General features: G+C 43.0%; 1 long non-coding RNA gene across 1 annotated transcript; it reads left to right on the top strand.

Annotated features, from left to right (window-relative positions):
* Nucleotides 1-1,104, top strand: LOC111328308 (uncharacterized). The gene is made up of 3 exons (XR_002694607.2): nucleotides 1-156; nucleotides 570-656; nucleotides 864-1,104. It is a non-coding gene; the product is annotated as an uncharacterized LOC111328308 (long non-coding RNA).
* The last annotated feature ends 8,049 nt before the right edge of the window (nucleotides 1,105-9,153 follow it).

The raw sequence follows: 9,153 nt of genomic DNA, 5'->3' as shown, positions 1-9,153 counted from the left end.
CTGCACCTATATATATACCAGAATTTTTCATGCACTGAAGCTCGTGTTAGCAAAATGAAAACTACAGCCCTTTGTTTTTTTGCACTTTTCCTTTCTTCATCGTTGGTCGAGGGCATAGTGCCTGGTAAAATATGTGTGGTGAAGGGGAGGTGCCAGGTAACAGAAATACAAGAATTAGTACTAATATCTTTCCCTTTTTGATCCATCTAAAATGTTTCATTTTTTCTCCACAAAAAGGTTTCTAAACAGTTTTCCTTATTCATGTCAGTTGAATTATCCAAGTGGTTTGATTGGGAGTGGGCCTTTTTTTTTTCTTTTCAAACTGAGGAAAATTCCCAGTTAGGATCACATATCAGAGAGCATAGAATCACCGTACCTCTAAATTCAGTCATGTCAGAATAAGCTCGAATCTTTCGATTGTATGTGTTTTTTTTAATTCATTCATAAATGATTCAGGAGGTTCAGCTTTTACTGTTTGCAAAAGTGGTTAATCGGTGTACTCACTCGGAGTATTCAGTTACTTCTCCAGCTGAATTTTTCTTACTGAAAGCCGTTTTAAACTCTTCTAGGAACGGCGTCTGAAAAATTTTAGGGATGAAGGAGGGGCTGAAAATTTAGAAATGTTAAGGACGAACATCCGCAGACGCTTGGAGGAGGTTAGTGCAGGTTTTTAATTTATCTGTTCGGTTTGCCTTGTTGATGTCAGCTAAGTCTTTCAATATTTTAATTGAAGGGGCAAGTCACAGTGCTTTTGATTCATTTGACTCCAAGTATCTGTCAGAGTTTAACGGTCTTGTTTTTATGTTTGTTTTTTCGAATAAACTTGATGGTAAATTTTAAAATCCTGTTTATGAAATCTTTAGGCACTACGTGAGCGGCAGTATCGGAGAGGCATCTGCTTACAGGCCCGCGAGCTGGGGTGTAAAATGGACCAAATGAACTAAGTTTCTCTTATTGAATATTATTAAGCAAAGTCAGTTACAACAAATGTTACTCTTCAATGGTAAAATTGAGATTTAGATGTTTATACCTCTATCATCAATATTGTATTTTAGCGAAATTAAACTATTTGAATTGAATAAAAGCTGTGGTCCATATGATAAACATGTGCTATTCGCTGCTTTTGAAGTTGAGCCCTAACATTTTAATGACGTGAACATGGTAATGAGAATACTCCTTAACACTTCAACTCCAATGAGACACCGCGACACGCGACATCAATAGAATATCAAGCAAACAACAGATGAGAATAAAGGAAAATGTCAATTAGTGAATTATCAGTTGACCCAATACCAATTTCTCCAAACCAACATCCTAAGAATTGTGCAGCAAAAAGTAAGGAGAATTACTAATGAGATCTTTAGAGTGAACGGGTTCATCGCGAGGCCTTCATATTGATGTTTAGTTAAAAATTGAGTTATTGCCTCTGTAATGCGCAGTACATTTTTATTCACAGTTTACAATTGTTCCTCATTTTTAAGAATCCTAAAAGAGGAACACATCCCTATTAGTTTGAGCTATATAGCTAGAGTTTTGCAGAATGTTAGTAGGCTGGAGTTAGCTCAAACTTTATTATGTAATTTTTTTCACTGCAGCCGGTAGTTTTTTTTGCATGCTCAAATGCTGACAGTTTCGAGAGTTGTCGGCCATCTTTGTCAAAACTTACGAGGAAAGAGGTAGCTTAGAAACCATGGAATGCCAGAATTTGAAACCGGAACCGGTACCGGAACATTCGGAATACCCGGAATACCTGGAATTCCCGGAATGACTGAAAAATAATAAATTTTAAAAAGATAAAAGTAAATTAATAAATAGATAAGAATATCGATGACTTAAAATTAATGTTAAATTCATAACTTCATTAAATAATTTAATACGAAATTTTTCTCTGAGGGTCCCAAAAAAAACACTTACCGGCACTGTTCATGGAGATAAACGTATTAGAATTAAAAGAAGTCTGCGTCAGGCCAGTAGCCCATACAGCCTAAGCGAAATATTTGTACTCTCCCTTCCCCCTGGATGGGATGCTAGTTCATCACATGGTTACTCCCCGTTTTAAATTCGCCTCCATCCATTTACACACCTGTATGGTGTCTAGGGCGCCATGACCATTAGGCCGCCACTTTTTTTCAACCGGAACCATTGCAGAAGATTAAACAAATGCAATATTTCCAATTTGTTTAATAGTTTAATTGTAAAAAAGCTCCGAACTATTACAAATTAATACTCTACCTTAAATAATTATTAACCACACATTGGGAGCTATCAAAGCAGCTACCATTAAGACCAGCCGTCTACAGTTAGAATTGAGAGATCGTCAGTTACTCGACACCTTTTCGCGTTTAATATAAATACCTTGAATATATACCTTTGAATTTAAACCTTGTTTAGAAGAATCCATCAGTACAATACGGCCTGTATTCGAACTGTCAACATCTAATAATGCATAAAGGGGAAGTCATCACCTAATGCTGTTTAGGATAAGTTGAGAAAACGGACACCCCCCTCCCCCCATGTAAACGTATTTGTCAAGAGTTGCCATGGCAAAAAGAATAAATAAACGCACGAGGTTCGTTTTGGTCCACCATATTGCTTGTATGTTTGCTTTCAATGTAAATGATTTCGACCTCTCCTTCCGCGGCCGGTAACATTTGGGGGCCTGTCCGGGAGTAAACTAAACGTAAAAGTCGAAGTAACATCTTTACGTAATGGTCGGCGGATTGGAGTGAAAGAAGTCGCAGGACGAAAGTAAAGCGATCGAAGGAAACAAGCCCTATAGGAACATAAAGAATGGAAATTGAGGATGTCCAGATGCAGATACAGAGTTATCTCTGCCAGTTGGGAGTTAAGGACATGGAGGAGATCGCTAAAACTCTGGGATGCAGTGATGAGGACACGAAGGAAAAGAGCAGAAAGGGACTTGTAAGGTTGATTGAAGAACAGCTCGAGGACAGATTGAAAGGCACCAAGGCAGCTGAAATAGAACACCTGGAGGAATTTAAGTTACAAATAATGGAATATACGCGTGTTTGCCCTCCTTTGGAAGTAGTTGACAAGAAAGCGAAGCCTGGAATTTCTCAACCGCTGCTTGGAGAGGGTAAGCCTAAACTTGAAGATGTATAACCATTGTATTTTCAACCGAATGATTTCAAGAGAGAGTTGAAAATTATCGGTCAGATTGGGATGCCGGGGCAAAAGGACAAACTGAATTTTGTCAGCTTAGTGAGACAAATTGAGGGTGCTTTGCAAAAGGGCTAAAAGCCCTCAGAAGTATTGGACGCCGTAGACAGGTCTATTAACCCTGGGATGAGATTAAGAAGTTATTTAGAAGGTCTGGAAAGTTTGACTCTTCCTCGTTTAAGACGTATACTGAGATCCCACTATCAGGAAAAGAGTGCTTCTGGCTATGAACAGAACTATTTGTAGGAAAGCAATAAGAGATGGAGTCGAAAAGTTTGAGGAAAGGCGTTCAGAAGGCATAAGGCTGAAGAGGGAAAGGAAGAAAGAAAGCCAAGACTAGCCACGGACAGAATTACCACCAGGCCTGTGTTGTCCAGAGTGTGATAGACAGTTCAAGGCTCATATTGGCGTTTACAGCCATTACAGAACTCACCATCAGTCAATGATGTGAAATGGACACCTATCTTCTATACAGAAGGGGAGCCAACGACGACGACGACGACGACGACGACGACGGCTACAGAACTTTATCGTCAGCTTTGTACATTAGTTCAAGAGCCCCAGGAGGGTTCTCAGAGTTTCCTCATCAGGGCCCTAGATACCAGTCAGAAGATCCTGTTTGCTTCAAAGGAGGCAGACACACAATTAAAGTATGACCCAGCATTGGTCCAGGGTATGTTTCTCCACGCAGTGGACACTGGTCTTCAAAATGAAGCCATCCGGACCAGATTGAGGCCATCCCTCCAAAACCAAAATGTACAGGATGACGATCTTATTCAGCAAATGAGCGAAATTGTTTTGTAAGAAACTGAGAGAAAGTCAAAATTAGAATCTTCTACTCGCCATAAGAATCGAAAAGTTAATGAGGTGCATGCATCACAGACAGGGAGAGGGGCTGTCTAGTCTACAACATCTGATTAGAAGTTAAAACGTACCGAGACAGGCAATACTAAGGAGGATAATATTATGGCTGCACTACAGGCAGTCCATTCTGAAATTACCACCTTGAAAGAGTCTATTGAGAAGAATCAAGCTAAAGACGAGCGATTGACCAGTACCCCAGCAGGATCTCAGAACCATCAATGGTACCGTCGACCCCTAAGCTGTCCTAGTTGTCAAGCAAAAGGTATAGGCGAGTCGTGCGACCATTTTCACATCTGTGGTAGTGGCGATCATTGGGCTCGTGGTTGTCGGAGGAAGAATAATGGTGGCGATAAAACAGGTTCGGGAAACAGGCGTGGGCTACAACCATGGGACAGGAAGTAGCCCACTCTTATGAAAACTCTAAGTCCCAGATATGCGTTTGTTGTCAAAGAAGTGCGGCGAAGGATCAAGTTTTCAAGCAGTGTTCAGGGTGCAAAGCGGTTCGGTATTGTGGACAGAGATGTCAGAAACTTCACTGGAGCAGTCACAAGAGACTTTGTCGGGTGAATGAACATCTAGAAACAAAGAAACGCTTGCGAGTGGAACGTGGAGATGGGTATGTATTTGCCAGCCAGTTAACACCCGAGCAACATGTAGCAGTAGCTAACCTTGTGGGCAAAAAGTGCAAGGTTTCGTGTGTGTTGAATGGAGTACCAGTCGAGGTCCTTTGGGACACAGATGCACAGGTATCCATTGCGTCGAAAAGTGGGCTTGGAGAATATCTGCCCTCCTTAAAGCCAATGAATATTGCATTGTTGCTTTGAGAGGAAGCGGAACTGAATATGATTGGAGCTAATGGTGGACCGATACCGTTTGATGGATGAGTAGAAGTGCAATTTCAGTTAACTTCAGGTGCTCAGTCGTCTACCCCACTCGCAGTGCCACGACCTCGTAAAGAGGAAACCTCTCACTCGGTAAGGACGTCACAAGTGGAACTGGGCGTTTTGACTAAAGAGCAGCGAGAATTGGCCATCATCGTGCTGCAAGAGGAGGCGGAGTCATATGCCAAAGACGACGAAGATGTGGGGAGTATAATATGACTGCAGATGATTCTGACATTATCAGACCCTACGCCAGTTCAGAAGACTTATACTTCGGTACCTCGCCCATTGTACACTGAAGTCAAGCATTATGTAGAAAATTTGCTGAACCGAGGATGGATAACTAAGTCTCAGTCGTCCTATGCCTCACCAGTTGTCTGCGTTAGGAAGAAGGACGGGGGATTGCGCCTATGTATTGACTACAGGGAGCTCAACCGTAAAACAGTGCGAGACCGTCATGCAATCCCAAGGATTCAAGAGACAATTGACAACCTTGGAGTAAGCTCATGGCTCTCAGTTTTAGACCAAGGGAATGCGTATCATCAAGGCTTCATTGAGAAAGGAAGCAGACACCTTACAGCCTTCATCACACCTTGGGGCTTGTATGAATGGACTCGTATACCATTCGGACTTTCCAATGCACCAGCCCAATTTCAACGGTACATGGAGGATTGCTTAGAGGGGATTCGAGACGAGATATGCATACCCTACTTGGATGACATAATTGTGTATAGCAAGACATTCGTGGAACATATGGAGAATTTACGAACAGTGTTAAGACGTCTTCGCAAACATGGAATCAAGCTGAAACCCAGCAAATGTCACCTGTTCCAGCGGGAAGTCTGTTATCTTGGAAGGATAGTAAGCCAGAGTGGTCACAGGATAGACCCAGAGGGTACCAAAGCTGCCACAAGCTTGAAAGAATCCCGGCCGAGGACCGTGGGAGAAGTCTGCAAACTGACTGGATTGTTAAGCTATTACAGGAGTTACATTAACAATTTTTGCAGGATTTCAAAGCCCCTGTACGACCTCCTTAAGGGACCAAACGAGCAAGGACATCCAGCCAGGACACGAAGGGCGAGCGGATAAACGGCTAAGCAAAGAGGCCAACAGTCATCACGTGAACCAGTCAAGTGGACCAGCGAATGTCAGGACGCTTTGGAGCAGCTAATCACTGCAATCACCAATCCACTAGAGATGGCTTACCCAAATTACTCTGAACCATTTACCCTGCACACCGATGCATCAGAGCGAGGTCTAGGTGGTGCACTGTATCAGAGACAGGACGGAAAGTTACGAGTTACTGCTAACAGGTCCCGCACACTAACAACTGCAGAGAAGAACTACCATCTTCACTCCAGCAAACTATAATTTCTAGCCCTCAAATGAGCTATAACTGAACAGTTCAGAGATTATCTATATTATGCGCCACATTTTACTGTGTACACGGACAATAACCCGTTAACCTATGTACTCATCTCTGCAAGGCTTAATGCTACTGGTCACCGATGGGTAGCAGAGCTTTCTGATTTTAAGTTCACAGTAAAGTATCGTCCAGGAACTGCGAATAGAGATGCAGATGCCCTGTCACGGATGCCTTTCGAACAATATATTAGTGAATGTAAGGAGGAAGTTGAGCCAGAATGGATTAAAGCCACAGTGGAAACTATAACCGCTCAGCGCCAAGGAGAAGCAGTTTGGCTAGCGGCTTTATCCAGTAGACCAAGAGGAATTCAGCGCATGATGGATGATAAGGTTACCCTGCAAGTGCAACCTATTACACCCAAGGAACTCTTTACCAGACTCAGAGAGAAGACCCTACCATTGGGAAAGTGATTGAATTTAAACAAAGTGGCAAACGACCAACTCTACAAGACAAGCAGAGAGCACCACCCGACTTGCGGTCCCTCTTACGTGAATGGAAGAAGCTAGTGGTTGGAGAAGACGGAATCCTTCGCCGCAGAAGTGGCTCGAATGTACAACTTGTTCTTCCTCAGAAGTTTCATAGAGCAGTATTCCAGGAGTTACATGAAGAAATGGGACATTTGGGAGTAGAACGAGTACTCCACCTAACGAGAGAACGATTCTTTCGGCCGCGCATGAAAAGAGACATCGAACATTTTGTCACACGTGTTTGCAGTTGTCTAAATCAAAGAAGACCTCCTGTTGAACCAAGGGCACCGATGGAAAACATCCACAGTTCTGCACCATTTGAAATTGTGTCAGACGTTGTTCACCTAGAGAGGAGCAGCGGTGGATATGAGTACATCCTTGTAATTGTAGACCATTTCACCAGGTTCGCCCAAGCATACGCAACCAAGAACAAGTCAGCCCGCACAGCAGCGAGTAAGCTGTTAAGTGACTTTATACTGCATTTTGGATTTCCTGCTAGGATCTTACACGACCAAGGAGGCGAATTTGAGAATCAGTTGTTTCACCAGCTTGAGGAAAGCTGTGGCATGGTGCGATCTCGCACAATACCTTACCATCCACAAGGAAACTGGAAAACGGAACGACTTAACCAAATACTCTTTGCCATGTTGCGGACATTGCCCGAAACTAAGAACTCACACTGGAAAGACAGTCTGCACAAAGTGGTACATGCCTATATTTGTTCTCGACATGAGGCTACAGGACTCGCACCATTCTTCTTGCTGTTTGGTCGGTCACCCAGACTTCCAGTAGATGTAATCTTTGACATAGAGCCTAAGGTTATCCGAACTACTCAACCTATGTCTAGGAGTGGCAGTCAGCGATGAAGGACGCCTATTCGTTAGCTTCGAAGAGATATGAATCATCTGGTAAAAAGGGCAAGAAGCAGTACGACAATAAAGTTAATAATTCTGTTTTACAACCAGGCGATAGAGTGTTAGTGCGAAACTTGAGTAAAAGAGGTGGTCCTGGAAAGCTCGGGTCCTATTGGGAAGATACAGCACATCAAGTTGTGGAATGAAAAGGAGAAGCGAGTCCCATTTATGAAGTTAAGCCGGAGAATGGTGCGGGGCGTCGACGCGTTATTCACCGAAATCTTCTTCTACCTTGTAATGATTTTCCCTTTGAAGTACGACAATGCAAGACTTTCAGAAAAGCAAAACGAGTTTTGAAAAGAAGCAAATCACCCCAGACTCCACCTGACCCAAGTCCAGAAAACAGTTCCGATGTCGAGCCAGATGGGGTACTAGCATTCTCTCCAGTGCAGGACAAGGGATTGGCAGAAGTGCCATTCTCACAAGAGAAGACATCTCACGGTGGAGATGCAGCGGAATTCTCGGAGCCAGTGGAGGAGCCATCAGATGGGAATCTGTCAGACAGTAGAGAAACCCATGGACGACCTATTAGGCAGCACATGGCACACACCATGTTAACGTACGACACCTTGGGAACCCCCAGTTACTATCAGAGAACGACAAATCATACTTTGGGTGTGACGCCCTAAGCACCTACTTTCAAAGGAACTGTCGTTGGACCACCTAATTATAATTATACAGGGATGAACTGTGTCTGGCCATGGACATACCCTGCCTCTTATGGACCTGTTGGAGTGTACCCTTACTGGACCAATTGAACATTGATCCTGATGCTCAAGTGATGCTGTTTAGCTGTTGAGTTGGTTAAGAACTTTAAAAACCTTAAAAGAAACTTTTTTTTTCTCAAAAAAAAAAAAACAGACTTTTGAACTTTCATTAAGTGCGACCAGCGAACTACTTCTTGTTCCTCCATAAAGTGAGGAATTTATTCATCAAGTCCTTGAACTTTGGTAGTACTTTACACTAAGAGTCTTACGTTGTTTGTGTAGTTTCGGGAGGTTAGGGCCTGATCACCCCTTTCCTAAACGAAGTTCGGATGTGTAAAACAAACTAGTATTTTCAGTGTATTGTCACAGAGGCAACGGCCTCTGCAGTATTATATATGTCGAGGACGACATCTTTACAGTGGGGGAGTGTGTTAAGGATAAGTTGAGAAAACGGACACCACCCCTCGCCCCCATGTAAACGTATTTGTCACGAGTTGCCATGGTAAAAAGAACAAATAACCGCACGAGGTTCGTTTTGGTCCGCCATATTGCTTGTATGTTTGTTTTCAATGTAAATGATTTCGACCTCTCCTTCCGCGGCTGGTAATACTGCGGGGAGTTTTACACGAATTTTACACGAATCGATACGATCGAACGAACGATATCGCACGAATCGCGTTCGGAATGGCAACGCTTCCAGGCAATTAGCCGCTT

The sequence above is a fragment of the Stylophora pistillata genome, chromosome 4 (genome assembly GCF_964205215.1).
Source record: "Stylophora pistillata chromosome 4, jaStyPist1.2, whole genome shotgun sequence".
In the NCBI taxonomy this organism is placed as follows: domain Eukaryota; kingdom Metazoa; phylum Cnidaria; class Anthozoa; order Scleractinia; family Pocilloporidae; genus Stylophora; species Stylophora pistillata.
The sequence above is the reverse complement of the archived record's forward strand: the minus strand, read 5'-3'. Positions and strand labels throughout refer to the sequence as shown.